The 16,454-nt window shown below is 34.1% G+C and overlaps 1 protein-coding gene across 2 annotated transcripts in view; it reads left to right on the top strand.

The window, feature by feature from the left end:
- Positions 1-16,454, top strand: part of UBE2R2 (ubiquitin conjugating enzyme E2 R2) — a 98,902-nt gene that overhangs the window by 52,929 nt on the left and 29,519 nt on the right. The window lies entirely within an intron of this gene.

The following is a 16,454-nucleotide window of genomic DNA, read 5'->3' on the forward strand; positions in this document are numbered from 1 at the left end:
GTGTGACAAAACACTTCAGGCCTTATTTAAGTTTGTTTTATTTTCCAGATGGTTTTGGGCTCAGTAAAAAAAACACTTGGTTATTTAAATGTAAGTTCAATTGTTAGCATATAATCCTTGTGGGGGTTCAAGCTATTTTATTTTAATATAATTGCATTTCAGCAATGCACATCTTCTGAATAATTTTGCAGAAGAAGATACTCTTGATTGAGAATAGTGCTTTACTGACAGGCCAAACATCGTTACATAAGCTTACTCTTTTTCTCCTGACATCTTAGCCTTTAGTATTAGTTTGTATTTTATTACCTCTTCCCTTCCTTCTGATGCCTAGTGGCTTCCTTCAATCATTTTCTATCAGTTATTAGGTTGTAAACAGCACCTTTTTGACTGAGGATGTAACAACTTACCATGGTGACATGGCATAATATTCCATAGCAGTATGGCCTACCATTTTTTGGCTAAGTTAAATCATTGCTGTCAGTACCTTTTCTAAATGAGTCCTCTCTATGTCACATTTGCTCACTTTAAAATTCATGTGTGTTTAAAATCAGAATTTTCACAGTTCCATGGTTGTGTAACATAAAATTTCCATTTTTGACTCATTTGGCATGTCTGACACATGCTTTTTTTCTTTCTGGTGGTGGTGGTGTGGTAAGAAAGAATGTGAGTTGACTCATTTTTTTTAAGAGAATGGGAGAAAGTATCACTTTTTAAAAAGATTTTATTTACCTTTTTTTTTTTTTTTTTTTTTTTTAAGAGAGAGAGGGGCAGGGAGAGAAATGTTAATGTGTGGTTGCCTCTTATGCACCCCCTACTGGGGACTTGGTCTGCAACCCAGGCATGTAATGTGACTGGGAATCAAACTCATGACCTTTTAGTTTGCACACTTGGTGCTCAATCCACTGAGGCACACCAACCAGGGCAGATTTTTTCAATTGAAAAAGAACAAACCCTGGTCACATACCTCGGTTGCAGGCCAGGTCCCCAGTAGGGGGCGCTGGAGAGGAAACCACACATTGATGTTTCTCTACCTCTTTCTCCCTCCCTTCCTCTCTCTAAAAATAGATAAAATCTTTAAAAAAAACCCCAACAAGCTATTCTTTAATAATTGCATAATGCAAGACAACATCTTACTGAGTCTTTTGCAGTTTTAATGAAGATCTATTTTCTGTACTTAAGAAATTTTTTATTTTGCCCTGGCTGGCATAGCTCAGTGGATTGAGCTCGGGCTGCGAACCAAAGTGTCACAGGTTCGATTCCCAGTCAGGGTACATGCCTGGGTTGCGGGCCACGACCCCCAGCAACCGCACATTGATGTTTCTCTCTCTCTCTCTTTCTCCCTCCCTTCCCTCTCTAAAAATAAATAAATAAAGTCTTTAAAAAATAATGAATTGTCTTTCAGAAAAGTTCATGTAATGTATGTTATTTAAAAAAAAAGAAATTTTTTATTTTGAAAAAGACATATTTATTTTAAGCTTTATTATTATTTGACAGAATAAAATATGGATTAGTGAAGAAAGGGTTTTTAAATCTTTTCAGCCTGCTGTTCTGAAAACGACTGTTACTGGAGATAACATTTATTGATCTGCTTTCATCGTTGGTAATAAAACTTCATTGCATGTCATTTGATATAATAAACAGAGCCAAGAATTAGAGATTGTTTCTTTTTCTCTTTTACCATTTACACTATCAAAATTTAGATGCCCACCTCCCCCTTCTTATCTAAGTTAATTTAACTCCTCTGAGTTGTCTTGCATGCCTCTTACCAAATATCTGGTTTACTTATATGTCAGCCTTCCTGCTCAAGGACATGCATCTTTCTTTGGTGTTTAATTAGACAGGAGTACAGAAGATAATATATAGGCAGATTGCTATTAAATTTCTTATTTTGTTTGTTTTGATAAACTTGATGCTTGGTTGAATTATATGCTATGTATCCTCCTTTCTTACTGGTGTACACAAAAGATATTACCCTACATTTTTTAAAAATCTGGTACCTCATTTTGTGTACAAGAGTGGTTTTCTTATATAAGCTTCTCAAAGTCCTAGGAAGTCCATGAGTAAGCAGCTAAGTAGTAGAGTATAGTTTTCCTTTTTGGCTTGTTCATGTCCTTTGCCTGTTTACTATAGATAGGTTTGTCATCATGCCTTAGAAGCACTCTTTAACAACTTCCTTTCAGAAGTCAAAGTTTTCCCAGTTTGTGGCTCTTGCCTTTAACTATATTATGAAATATTTTTACTATATTATATATAATTGTTTATTTTTCATATTAATAAATTCATTAATAATTTTCTCCAGGATTTTTAACTTTTAGTGTCATGCCTAGAGAAAGTACGTGATATAATTAAAGTTTTTTATGAAAAAATTTAGAAAGACTATAATAATACTTATTTTTATCTTGTCTACTGAACTTTTAGAATTGGTTATACATAATCATTTTTAACTTTTATGTACACGCCCAAAACTGGGTAGTAATTTTATCTGCCACCATTCGTAAATGTAAACATATGAGGTGCTAAAGATACCTTGTTATAATAAGGGCAGAAAGAGCTGAGAGGAAAAATTTCTTAGCACTGAAAGCGCACAAGCTTTTTAGCTTTGAGTTCATCAAGAACCCCTAGGATGTCTTATCCTGGGGCAAGGTTCTCATCATCCTTAGGTTAGTCATAACACATCATTCATGGATTACTTGTGGCACATGGTTACAAATAGGAACTCTGAGAGGCCAAAATACTACATAATTGTTATTAACAAACCTATTTTTTAAAATTGTTGTTGCAGTATTACATGTAAATGATTTGAAAAGTCTAACAATTCTATAAGACATAATCACATGCACTGTCCCCTTCCTACCCATGAACTCTTCTAAAAGACAGCCACTTTGAAACTTTTCAACCTTGTGTTTTGGTATTTCCCCCTATATTACTAAAGATTTTTATTGCTGTATTTTAAATTTATTTTTTAGTTACTAGTTTTTGAATTTTTACAATGGGAAGTAAGGATTTCTTCCAGTATGGTAACACTGCATTCTACAAACACACTTATTAGCTCTCTTATGCTTCTGATAGTTTAGTTATAAGTTTGGTTTAGATAAATTTTCAGTGTTGTAATATGACTATGTAAATAATCTCAGTTGAGCCATGTCCTCTACCTTTTCTTCCCTGTGCATTGTTTGTTTTGGGTGGAGTTGATTGATCTCCCCACCCCATTTATTGTACTTAGTTCTCTAAAGTACTTATCAGTAATTTATCTCTGAACTCTACCAGAAGTATAAATCTCACTTGGAAATGTTAAAATACACAAGGTTATCTCATTTCAACGTGTTAATTAAAATATGACATTTTAAATTTTATCAAATATACATGAATACAGAAAAAGTATGTATGTCATAGGTATACAGCTTAATGAATTTTCACAAACTGGGGCATCCATATATCTTGATATAGTATCCAGATCAAGAAAAATAACATTACTAGTATTGTAAGAGCCCTTTCTTGTGTTCCCTTCCAGAACTGTCTTCCTACTCCATGGAATAATTCTAATTTCTAACAACAGTTTTAGAAACTGTTGCCTGTTCTTGAATTTCATTATATATGGATTCTTACAGCATGAATCTATTTCGTGTCTGGCTTCTTTCAAAGTTCTATTTATGTGATTTATCCATTTTATTATATGTAGTTTTAGATCACTTATTCTCATTGCTAATAATAGTATTCTATTAAATGACTGTTTCACTTTACCTACTTTCCCTGTTGATGGCTGTTTTGGTAACTTTAGATTTTGTCTGTATATGCAATATATTGTTACCATTAGCCTCCTGGTTTATGTATTTTGATGAAAATAAAATCCTATTTGGTACATACAGAAATGGAATTTCTGAGTCATAGGGTATATGTACATACAGCTATAGTAATACCAACAAATGGTTTTCTAAAGTGGTTTACCTTCCCACATGCACTATATAAGAGTTACTATACTTTTGCATCATTGCGAGTCTTTTTCAGTGTAGGTGTTACGTTTTAAGTTTATATTTCCCTAATGACTAATGAAGTTGAATACCTGTCTTTATTTTTGTATTAATTTTTTGCATTTGGATATTCTCCTTTATGAAGTGTAAGTTCAAGTCTTTGCCCATTTTTTCATTTTGTCTTTTTCTTATTAATCTTCATGAGTTCTTTCTGTACTGTGCATACAAATCATTTGGTGGATATATGTTTTGTTAATATATCCCCCCCTGCTCTGCCATGGCTTGCTCTTTCCCTGTCTTAATGACTTCTTTTGATGAACCAGAAATTCTTCTTTTTAAAGAAGCCAAATTTATATGTGTTTTCTTTTGTAGTTAGTACCTTTTGTGTCCTAATGAAGAATTTTTGTTTACTTCAGTATCACAAAGGTATTTGTATATGTGTGAGATAAAATGTAGGTCAGTGTACAGTTCAGTGGCATTAGTGCATTCACATTGTTTTTAACACTCACCACTATCTGTTTCCAAACTTCAAAATGGTTTTGTTAGCTTGTGTTGTGACAGCTGTAATATCAATGTGTGTTAAAACAAACTTACCAAAACTGGTGAATTTTTGTGTAGCCATTTTGATATTGAAGATGGAAGAAAATAAGCAACACTTTTGGCATTTATACCTTTTCATTTCAAGAAAGGTAAAAATGCAACTCAATTGCATAAAAAGATTTGTGCAGTGTGTGGAGAAGATCCTGTGACTGATCAAACATCAAAAGTGGTTTGAGAAGTTTCATGTTGTAGATTTCTCTCTAGATGACACTCCACAGTCAGGTAGACCAGTAGAAATTGATAGTGATCAAATCGAGATATAAATTGAGAACAATCAACATTTCCTCACCAACATTTATTTTGTCTTGTTTTGATAATAGCTATCCTAATGGGTATAAAGTGGTAGGTATTTCTTTGTGATTTTGATTTAGATTTTTCTAATGACTGTTGATGTTGAGCATCTTTTCATATCCTGATTGGACATTTGTATATTTTCTTTGGAGAAATGTCTTCAAGTCCTTTGTCTAGTTTTTAATTTTATTGTCGTTGTTGAATTGTAGTTCAGTATATATTCTGTATATTAAACCCTTATCAGATGTATGAATTGCAAATATTTTCTCCCAGTCCATGGCTTGCCTTCCTACTCTGTTGATAGTATCATTCGATGCATAAACATTTAAAATTTTGCTATTGTCCAGTTTTGTTGTTGTTGATGTGCTTTTTGATAGCATATCCTAGAAATCATTGCCAAACCCCATGCCATGAAGCGTTCCTCCTGGTTTCTTCTATGAGTTTTATAATTTTAGGCCTTAACTTAATTTTTAATTTAATTTTTTAACTTAATTTAAAATTAATGATTTAATTTTTTGACCCATTTTGAGTTAATATTTATATATGGTGTAAGCTAAGGGTCCAACTTCATTGTTTTCCATGTTTTCCCATCATTGTTTCTTGAAAAGACTCTTTGCTTCTCCATTGAATAGTCTTTGACACTCTTGTCAAAATCATTTGGTCATACACATGAGGGTTTATTTCTGGGTTCTCTATTCTTTTCCATTAAGTATATGATGAGGTCTATCCAGAAAGTATCCAACTGTGTAATAGGAAAAATAAAGACATTTATTGAAGAAGATACAAGGTATAAGAAACAATGTACACAGGACAATGACACCTCAGTCCCCTTCAAAGTAGGCACCTTGGGAGCTCTCACAGTTCTCCCAGTTGCTATCAGCTGCCCTGTTGTATTTTCCTGAATCTCATCAACAGCTTGAAATCCCTTCCTTTTCAAAGGTGATTTTAGCTTTGGGAAAAGCCAGAAGTCACAGAGCATCAAATCTGGGCTGCAGGGGGGCTGAATCATTTGGGTGATTTGATGTTTCGAAAAAAAACTCAGCGCAAGACATGATGCATGAGTGGGCATATTGTCATGATGCAGCTGCCAATCACTAGTTGCCCGTAGCCACATCCTTCTACATCATCTGAATAGCTTCCAGAGAGGAATATTCAAGCTTAATGCAAAATTTGATGCATATTTGTTGCTCTGCTTGCTCAGTCATTTTGAATGTGACGGCCCACACAGTACACATGCTCATTCAACAGTGTATATTGTCCCCACTGACTATTCAGTGATGCCATCATTGCTCACACATTCACATTCTAGTCCATTCTCCTTGGCTACCGGGTAACATTGATGTTGTGTAAACTGTTCTCATTATATTAGCAATGGCTGGAATTTTTCCCGACAGACCTTGTGTATATATCTGTCTTTATGCTGGTATCACATTATTTTAATTGCAGTAGCTTTATGTAGTTAAGTTTTGATGTCAGGAAGTATGAGACCTCCAGTTTTGTTCTTTTTCAGGATTGTTTTGGCTACTTGGAGTTCCTTGAGATTTCGTATGAATTTTACGATGGATTTTTCTATTTCTGCAAACATTATAATTGGGATTTTGATAGGGATTTCATTGAATCTATAGATCACTTTGGGTAATATTGACATCTTAAAAATATTGTCTTCCAACCCATGAGCCATGGGATGTCTCTTCATTTATTTGTTGTTGTCTTTTATTTCTTTCAACAATGTTTTATAGTTTTCAGTGTACAAGTCTTTTACCTCCTTTGTTAAGAATATTCCTAAGTATTTTATTCGGATGCCATTCTTTGCTATACTGATGCTTTCTGATGTCTTTGTAAACAGAATTCTTTTATTGCTTTTCTTTATGGATTAATTGCTATTATATAGACATGCAACCTGTTTTGGGCAACTGATTTTTGGATGTTTTGTATTCTACAGTTTTGCTGAATTTGTTTATTCTAACAGTTTCTGTTCTATGTAGAATCTTTAAGGTATTCTACTTTAAGATCATGTCTGGAAAAAGAGATGATTTTCTACCTTTCAAATTTGGATGCCTTTTATTCCTTCCAGCAATGAAGATACTTTTTCATGTTTTATTCTAGAAACTATAGTTTTAGTTTGGCACTTAGGTTTGTGATTCATTTGTAAATGAAGTGCTGTGGGTCAAGGCTAATTTTTCAATGTGGATATCTAGTAACTGCGCCAGTACCATTTATTGACAAGACTGTTCGTTCTCCCACTGGATTGCACTGTTGTCTTTGTTGTAAACTAGCTGGCTCTGTATGTGATTTTTCTGGACACACTTCTGTTCCATTTGTCTGTTTTTGTAGCCTTATATGAAGAACACTATTAACTATAGCCTGTGGTAAGTCTTGAAATCTAGTAGTGTATGCTCACAACTTTATGTTCTTTTTCAGGTTGTTTTTGGCTGTTCTATGTACTATGCATTTTCCATATAAATTTTAGTATCAGCTTATCAATTTCCATAGAAAACCTACTGGGGTTTTTATTGAATTGTATTCAATAGAGATCAAGGGGGACAGTGTACATCTTAATAATATTGCGACTTTTAGTCATAAAAGTCATTGCGACTTTTAATAAGACAGTCTACGGATGTGTTCATCTTTCTGCTTATTTAGGTCTTTTTAATTTTTCTCATTTGTGCTTTATAGTTTTTAGTATAGAGATCACACATGTCTTCCTGTAGACTTATTCCTAGGTAATATTTTTTCCAGTTTTACTGAGATACAATTGTACTACTTTAAGGTGTACAACATAATAATTAGATATGTATACAGTGAAATGATTACCACAGTAAGTTTAGTTAACATAATTGAATGAAAGTATTTCTAAAGGTAGGGTTGGAAGTTTAAAATAATTTTCCTCAGAATTTTGAAGACATTGTCTTGTTTCCAGTGCTGCCGTTGAGAAGTTTCTTGTGATTTTTTTTTCCCTCCGTGGACTCTCCCCCATCCCCCTTCCAGCTTTATTGAGATATAATTGACACATAACATTGTGTAAGTACTCTGGAATTGTATAGGCTCTTTCCTTTGTCCCATGTTCTGAAATTTCACAATGATACGCCTTGGTGCAGGTTTTTTGCCCCCCTCTTATCATGTTAGGCATTAATAGATACTGTCTACTTGTGTCCTTTACTTTTAGAATTTTTTTCTTAAATAATGTATTGTTTTGTCTTTTAAAAATTCCTGTTATGTGAATGTTGATCTTCCTAGACTGCTCTTTTAATTATTTGTTTTCCTCATTTTTCACATTTTTTTCCTTATTCTATTTTCTGGGACCTATCTTCAGTTCTGTTTTACTGCCCATATACATATATATGTGTGTGTATGCATTTCCTCTTTGCTGTCATAGTTTTAATTTTTCAAAAGCCACAATTTTTTGTTTTTTGAATGTCCCTTCCTCCCTTTTTGGCTTCTTTATTTTATGGGTCCTGTATCTTAAAGTTCTGAGACTGTCATATTTTTTTGAGGTTTTATTTTGCTTAAAGGTGTTCTAGGATTTTTTTTCTCTTGTTTTTGTTTGTTTTTTGCCTCTAGGCTTCCCTTAAATGTCTGAAGATCTATCCACTTACATTTAAGGGTGAAGTACTAAAAAGCAGATTGAAAATTCAGCTCTTAGATGTTACTTACTGTATGGTGATCTGGTTGGGCTGGGCTGATTAGGGTATCTTCATTTGTTACATCTTTCTTAAGTTTTTTTCTTTTAAACCACTGCATTAAGGTATATATATATATATATATATATAGTTGACTTTTACTTCCTGTGGGGGATAGTCAGCTACTTCAGCAAATAATCCTTTTTTCTCTATCTGCTGTGTATAGTCCAAATTGCCAGCCTTCTGAGACCCATGTGGAAAAAAGAAGTGCAGGATCTTACCGTTCAGTGGTGAGATTTTCCCTGTTTTCAGTTTGATTTTCTCACACTTAATTCTATTCAGTTTAACCATGGCCAAGAGTGAACCTCCAGTCTTCTGTTAGCATGGGGAGAGGTTCTAGGGATCTCACTATACTTTATGTAGACCTTGGGCCAGTCTTCCTATTTCAGCACCACCTATACTTGGTGCCTCTAGTTTCTGAGCTTTTCCGTGGTTCTGTGGAAGGAGAGAAGCCTACTCCTTTGCTTGTGATCACCAACCTGGGCTGAGTCTTCTAAATTAGTTACTTCTTATTGTTCTGGTTTCCAGCTTCCAAAGTGTTGTTGTTTTTTTCCCCACTGGTCCTTCTAGGTTTATGATTTTAAAAAATAAAAATGTCTTTAAAAAGCAGCAGTAAATAAATACACATGGTGAGACATATTTAACTGAAAGTCCAAATGTTGTTTCTGCTGTTCTATTTAACATTAACTTAGCTGATGATGCATTGGGTTCCTCTAGCATTCTGACAGGGCGGCGGGGGGAAATAAAAGGTTTTACTTTCCAAGCAGCAAGAAACTTCTTTTTTTTTTTTTCTTTTTTTTTTTTAGAGTGGGAAGGGAGAGAGAAAGAAACATCAATGTGTGGTTGCTGGGGGTTATGGCCTGCAACCCAGGCATGTGCCCTGACTGGGAATCGAAATTGTGATGCCTGGTTCACAGCCCGCGCTCAATCCACTGAGCTATGCCAGCCAGGGTGAAACATTTTTTATTACTATATTTTTAAAAGTACAGACAACTACTATCAGTATCTAGTTACTTCTCCTTAAATGTGTGAAATTTACTAACTAGAGTCCAGTAAGGGCAACAGAGATTTCCTGTTCTTTATATTTCATTTTAACTTTAGGATAATTATGTTCAGTATTACAGTAATTCTAAATTAAACTTTTTAGATTGGGACCTTTAATCAATAAAGACTTGTAATTTCTTAACTTTAAAGCCTGTGGCACATATTATAGTATCACTAGGTATAGCTGCTCACTTTATTTTTCATATACTGTTAATGAACTGTTTAAAAGTTTATACTAGTGGTTGACAGACTTTTGAAACTTTTCAGTACGTTAATAACAAACATGTTTTGATTGCTTTTGCTGTCATGTTGGGCATGTTATTCTATATCAGATGTGAGCTGATGACATAGCCGAAAAAAAACTCAGCAGTGGGAATGTCCTCATTTCACACTAACTCTAGGCACTATTCCAAATGCAACAGTAAACACTCTACGTTTGCTGTCAGCTGAGCCATTACCAAGGATAGTTGTGTTTAGGACTGAGAAACTTTTTCTTAACCTGTTTTAATAGTATGCTAATAACCAGGTAGCAGGAACAATTGGAATATATTTCACTCTTCATATTGTATATTGTCATGGATGATATTCCATATGAAAATAAATAATGGGATAACAAAATTACTTTAATACTGCAAATTGTGTCTCAGGCCAGTGTATATACTTCATTTATGTATATTATTGTTTTCTGAATCACTTTTTTAATTTTACAGTAAACTGCCTATCTTACAGGGGTTTTGAGAAGTATGTCATTTAGGACTTGGTGGATTGTTTACAGCCATGGTGGGTTGGTATCAGCCGTGGAAGCATGGGTACTTGGATGAGAAAGTTACTGATTTGTTAATTTTTCAAGTACGTTTGTTGAAGTGAGTGTGTTCCCAGTTGGCTGGCTCTCAGAAGTAAGGGGCTGTCACTGATAGGTTGGCTTGCAGAAACAGTCACTGAGATAAGTTGTTTGAGTGGGTTTAAAATTGGTTATTGTTTCATAGCTGTAGAACTGTCAGGTATTGATTAAGTAATTTTATGCTGGTTTTGGTGGCTCTTTGTTACTGTGGCTTCAGAACAGTTTGGTCTTTAGTATATGAACTCCTTTTTATTCTTGGGAAGATCAAAAAAAGAAATAAAAAAGAATTGTTTAGATCTTCACCATTGTTGATTCTTCAAGATGAGGTTTGATCTTTTTATCTTGAAAATGAAATCTGATTTTCAGTTCATATTTTTATAAGGTTCTCCATTCCTTCATGTAAAGGGAAAGTCATGTATATGAAATAATATGTTTAAATACTAATAAGGTTCTGAAAAATAATAGTGATAAAACTGCATAATCTCAGGGAAGCACTGTAGCAGCATATTCTCCTAGATTTTAACTTCAGATAAATTTTTTAGGATTATAAATTCTATTGAAGGAGTTCTTATGACAGCTCATAAGGTACCTCCTAATGTCACTGTTTTCAGTTGTAATATAAACATAACTGAGTCATTATACTTTTTTTTTTTTAAGAGAAAGAGAAAGGGAGGGAAACATCAGTTGGTTGTCTCTTGCATGTGTCCCAACTGGGTTCTGAACCTGCAACCCTAGGCATGAGCCCTGATGTGAAATTGAACTGGGGACCTTTCACTTTGCAGGACAATGTCCAACCAACTGAGTCACACCAGTCAGGGCTAGAGATGTTACTTTTAAAAATTATGTGGAGTCCTGGCTGGTGTGGCTCAGTGGATTGAGTACCAGCCTGTGAACCAAAGGGTCATTGGTTTGATTCTCAGTCAGGGCACATGCTTGGGTTGTGATCCAGGTCCCAGTAAAGGGGTGCATGAGAGGAAACCACACATTGATGTTTCTCTTCCTCTCTTTCTTCCTCCCTTCCCCTCTGTCTAAAAATAAAATAAATAAAATCTTTTAAAAAGAACTGGTAAGGCTCTTAGCAAATGGGTTTCAGAGAATTCAAGTTCCTCAGGTTGGTAAGAATCTCTCCAGTTGTCTTTTCAAAAGCTGGTAAGTAGTGTTATAATCTAAAGACAGGTAAGCAAAAGAGATACAACAAAGTGAAAATGAGCAGTCTAAAAAGGGGCTCTTTATAAAAGGCTTCATCACATGACCCTTGCCTATTTAATTTTTAAACAAAATTCATATTTTTATGCATTTTACATACATTAGTTCATTTAATCCTCACACCAACTTGTTTAATAGGTACTATAAGTCTCATTTTACTGATGAGGAAACTGAGACACAAGTTAAATAACTTACCTAAAATAATGGCTAGTGTGTAGTAGTTAGGATTCAAACTCAGGCAGTCTAGTTTTTTAAGCAGATGTTTTTAACTACTACTGTTCCATGCTGTCTTTCTTATTGGTGCATATATATTCTTCATACATTTTTATGTAACTGTATACCTAATTACTCTGCAAAGATTTCTTTTAATATATTTAGTAGTCTGTAAAGACATTTTTGGGACCTAAAGATTTTACTGCATGGATGGTACTAAATTTTATTGATTATTCCTGTTTCTAGAAAGGATAATCTAATTTCCACAGTAGAAATGTGATAGAGGAGATTACATTTCCAATGACCAAATTTCCAACTTTTTGTGGAAATTTTCACAATCCTATTTTATTCAGATAATACATCATGTAACTTGGTAATAATTAGTCAAGTTTTCTGAAGTGTATGCCAGTTCTGGAGGTGAGACTGAGTAAGTGGAAAAGATAGGAAAGCTGTTATAACATATCTCTGTTTTATCCTATTCAACCCTTTTATAGTGCTGTACAGTCATTTTTGTAAAATATACATCTTGTCATTATTTCTTAAACTAAATATTTTTTGTATAGCTTTGGTAGCACCTATATGAGGTTTTAATCTACTTTCATCCAGTTTTACTTCCTGTAGTTACCAGCAAACATCTTACTAGCCATACGTTACTACTGCTGTCACTCTCTGTACCTGGTGCCTTTATGATATTTCCTCAGCTTTTATTCATCCAGAGAACTCAGACAACACCTATCCACAGTACCAATGTTCAACACACCTTGTATGTTGAACAAGTGAAGTCTTCTCCTGTTTTTGCCCAGCTGACTAAATAATTTTTCTGTACATATAATAAATTATTTTTGTGATTGTAAGAGGAAGAGGGGAGTGATTTTTTTTATTTTAATATAGGTCCTCAATACCCTGCCTGGGTCTTGGGAAATGCTTAATAAGATCTTGAGTGAATAATAGCAAAATGGACTTACTTATTTAAAACTAAACTTGTAAGAAGTGATTTTGGATTTTTTCCTCAAGATCGTTTATGTTTATCTTGTATTGTTTCTTGGTCATTTGGAAACCAGGACATTATTTGTTATTTAATGACTTCTTGGTTGTAGTTTGTGAATACCCTGAGTATTATTTATTTGAGCCCCAATGAATGTTTGGGAATTTTCTTGACCTTTGAGTCTTAGGAATCTTCAATTACAGAAAATGTTTAGGGTAGATAATAGAAATGGAACTGTTTAAGGAGAATAGAAACAGAACCTAGAGTGATTAAAAAATCTCATATTGTTCAGTTTCCTTACAACAAAGATATATTCACTTACAGTATTTGTGAAATAAAAAAGTTACTCCACTCCCATATACACCTTTTAAGTTTGTTGAGAGACTATTCTGTAAAGTAAGCAGTTGCAAACATCTGTATTTGTTCTTTCCAGTACAAGGAATGCATGCCTATGTTTACTTAGTCACATTTTGCCCATTCATGTGCTGAGCTGTGGGATCAAAACAAATGGAAAATAAAAAGAATATGGTGTAAAGAAGGGACAGGAAGGGGCACCTAGATTTCTGTATTTGCTACTTGAATTCTATTAATGTAAGAATTTTAATTCTCATTTATTATTATCATTGCTTCCAGTAAATTTAAAGATTAAGATCAAATTCACCCCTGGCTGGCATAGCTCAGTGGATTGAGTGTGGGCTGCGAACCAAAGTGTCGCAGGTTCGATTCCCAGTCAGGGCACATGCCTGGGTTGCGGGCCACGGCCCCCAGCAACCGCACATTGATGTTTCTCTCTCTCCCTCTCCCTCTCCCTCTCTTTCTCCCTCCCTTCCCTCTCTAAAAAAGTAAATAAATAAAATAAAATCTCTAAAAAAAAGATCAAATTCAGTATTTCTATAGCACTAAACACAAATGATATAACTTGTCCTATTATATAGGGAAACCATTGGATAAAAGAGATTTGGGTGAAATGTGATTGGTAATTGGTTCTTTGGTCTTTTAATTAACCTCACAATATTGACTCCACATTTTAAGCACTTGAAATTTTTGGACCCTAGCATTTTTGGAAGGCTTAACTGTATTTTTAAGTGCCCCAGGTTGGTCTACTAATTTAAAAACAAATAATAAATTTTACTGTATAATGTTTCCTAGGATTCTGTTTATGTAAATATAGCTTAGTAGTCATGTCACTTATGAGATTGGTTACCGGGGGAGAGTGCCCACATTCACATTACTTCTATTGCAGTATCTTGATATAATTGTTATATTTTACTGTTAATGTTGTTAATCGTTTACTATACCTAATTGTACCTATTTTAGAAAGTGTAAAATCAGTTACCATTTTAGTATGTGATTCGGCCTTAAATTTCTGTTGTAAACCTGACTTGGTCATGATTTATTATCCTTTTTATTAATATATTATTGGATTCTGTTTGTAAATAGTTTGTTGAGGATTTTCTTTTAAAGATTTATTTATTTATTTTTAGAGTGAGAGGAATGGAGGGACAAAGGGAGGGAGAGAAATGTCTTGTGAGAAATAGTTGCCTCTTGTACGCCCCCAACTGGCCTGTAACCCAGGCATGTGCCCAGACTGGGACTTGAACTTGCGGACCTTTTGGTTCGCAGGCTGGCACTTAATCAATCCACTGAACCACACCAGCCAGGGCTGTTGAGGATTTTTATGTCTGTTTATAAGAGGTATTGTTCTGTGGTTTAATTTTTTGTAATGTCTTTTTCTGGTTTTTATATCAGGGTGTTGCTGGCATCATAGAATGAATGGGAAAGTATTTCCTCTTATTACATTTTCTAGAAGAGTTTGTTTAGAATTGATGTTACTGCCTCCTTGAATATTTGGTAGAATTTGCCATTTAAGTTTCCATCTGGCTCAGGGATTGTTTTTGTGTAAAGGCTTTAAAATACAAAATCAGTTTCTTTGATAAATATACAGGATCTGGTGCAAATAATGCCCCCTTTTTATTACAAAATCATAAGCATGTAATTCTGTAACACAACAATATCACATTCAAGCACTCCATATGCCGTTTTAGGTGAAATGTTCAAATTAAAACTATAAATTATTACACCCATATTATTATCCTACCAACCACATTCAAGCAGGTGTTACCTCTACTGGACCCTGTATTTTCATCTTAAGTAGCTTTGGTTCTTTGTGTTTTCAAGTAATTTCATAGAAATTTATTGAATTTTATGAATACAAAGTTATTTATAATATTCTGTTGTCATTCTTTTAATATTGAGATTTGGCTTCTGGTTTTACTAATTTCTTTCTATAGTTTCCCCATATTTCAATTTCATTAATCTCTGCTTTTACTTAATTTCTGTTTTTTCTGCTTGATTTTGGTTTAATTTCTTATTTTCTAATTTTCTTAAGCAGAAGTCTACACCACTAAATTAAGACCTTTTATCTTTTATTATAGAAAGAGTTACTTAGTACTAAAATTTTCTCAGTACTGCTTTAGGTGTATGTTAACAATTTTCATGAGTCATTTTTTTCATGTTCAGTTGCAAATATTTTCTAATTAACTTTGTGGCTTTATCTTTAAACCATCAGTTACTTATTCTGTTAATTTCCAAATATTTTGGGATGTCCAATTAACTTGATCGATTTCTAGTTTAATTCAGTTGTGTTCAGAGGACATGCTCTGTATGATTTCACTTCTTTTAAATTTGTTGATATGTATTATGTCCCAGAATATGGTCTATCTTGGTGCATGTTCTATATTTCCAGGAAAAGGATATGTATGCTGCTGTTTTTGAGTTGTATATTGTCTTTTATATTCTTAGTGATTTTCTGTTTACTTCTACTTTAGATTATTGAGAAAAAAGTTGTGGTGTATGTGGATTTTTCTCTTTTTCTTTTCAGTGATACAATTTTATAGTTATTCTGTACTCAAAGCTCTGTTAGATGCATATTGTACATATTTAGAATTATGTTTTCTGTGTGAATTGACTCCCTTACTATTATGAAATGACCCTCTTTTTATCCCTGATAATATTCCTTAGTCTAAAATATACTTTCTGATATTCATGTAGTCACTCTAGCTTTCTTTCTTTTCCCTTCCCCACTAGTTTTTTTTTTAATTATTTTATTGTTGTTTAATTATAGTTGTCTGCATTTTCCCCTCACAGTGCCCCCCTACCCCAGCCAAACCCACCTCCCTCCCTTGCTTCCACCTTCCTTCTTGGTTTCGTCCATGTGCCCTTTATAGAAGTTCTGAAACCCCCTCCCCCATCATCCCCTCCCCCCTCCCCTCAGGCTGTTGTTAGATTGCCCTTAATTTCAATGTCTCTGGTTATATTTCGTTTGCTTTTTTTTCTTTTGTTGATTATGTTCCAGTTAAAGGTGAGATCATACGGTATTTGTCACTCACTAAATACTTGGCTTATTTCACTTAGCATAATGTGCTCCAATTCCATCCATACTGTTGCAAAGGGTAGGAGTTCTTTTCTCTCTGTTGCGTAGTATTCCATTGTGTAAATGTACCATTGTTTTTTGATCCACTCATTTACTGATGGGCACTTAGGTTGCTTCCAGAACTTGGTTATTGTAAATTGTGTTGCTATAAACATTGGGGTGCATAGGTTCTGTTGGATTGGTGTTTCTGGGC

The sequence above is a fragment of the Phyllostomus discolor genome, chromosome 3, assembly GCF_004126475.2.
Source record: "Phyllostomus discolor isolate MPI-MPIP mPhyDis1 chromosome 3, mPhyDis1.pri.v3, whole genome shotgun sequence".
Lineage (NCBI taxonomy): Eukaryota > Metazoa > Chordata > Mammalia > Chiroptera > Phyllostomidae > Phyllostomus > Phyllostomus discolor.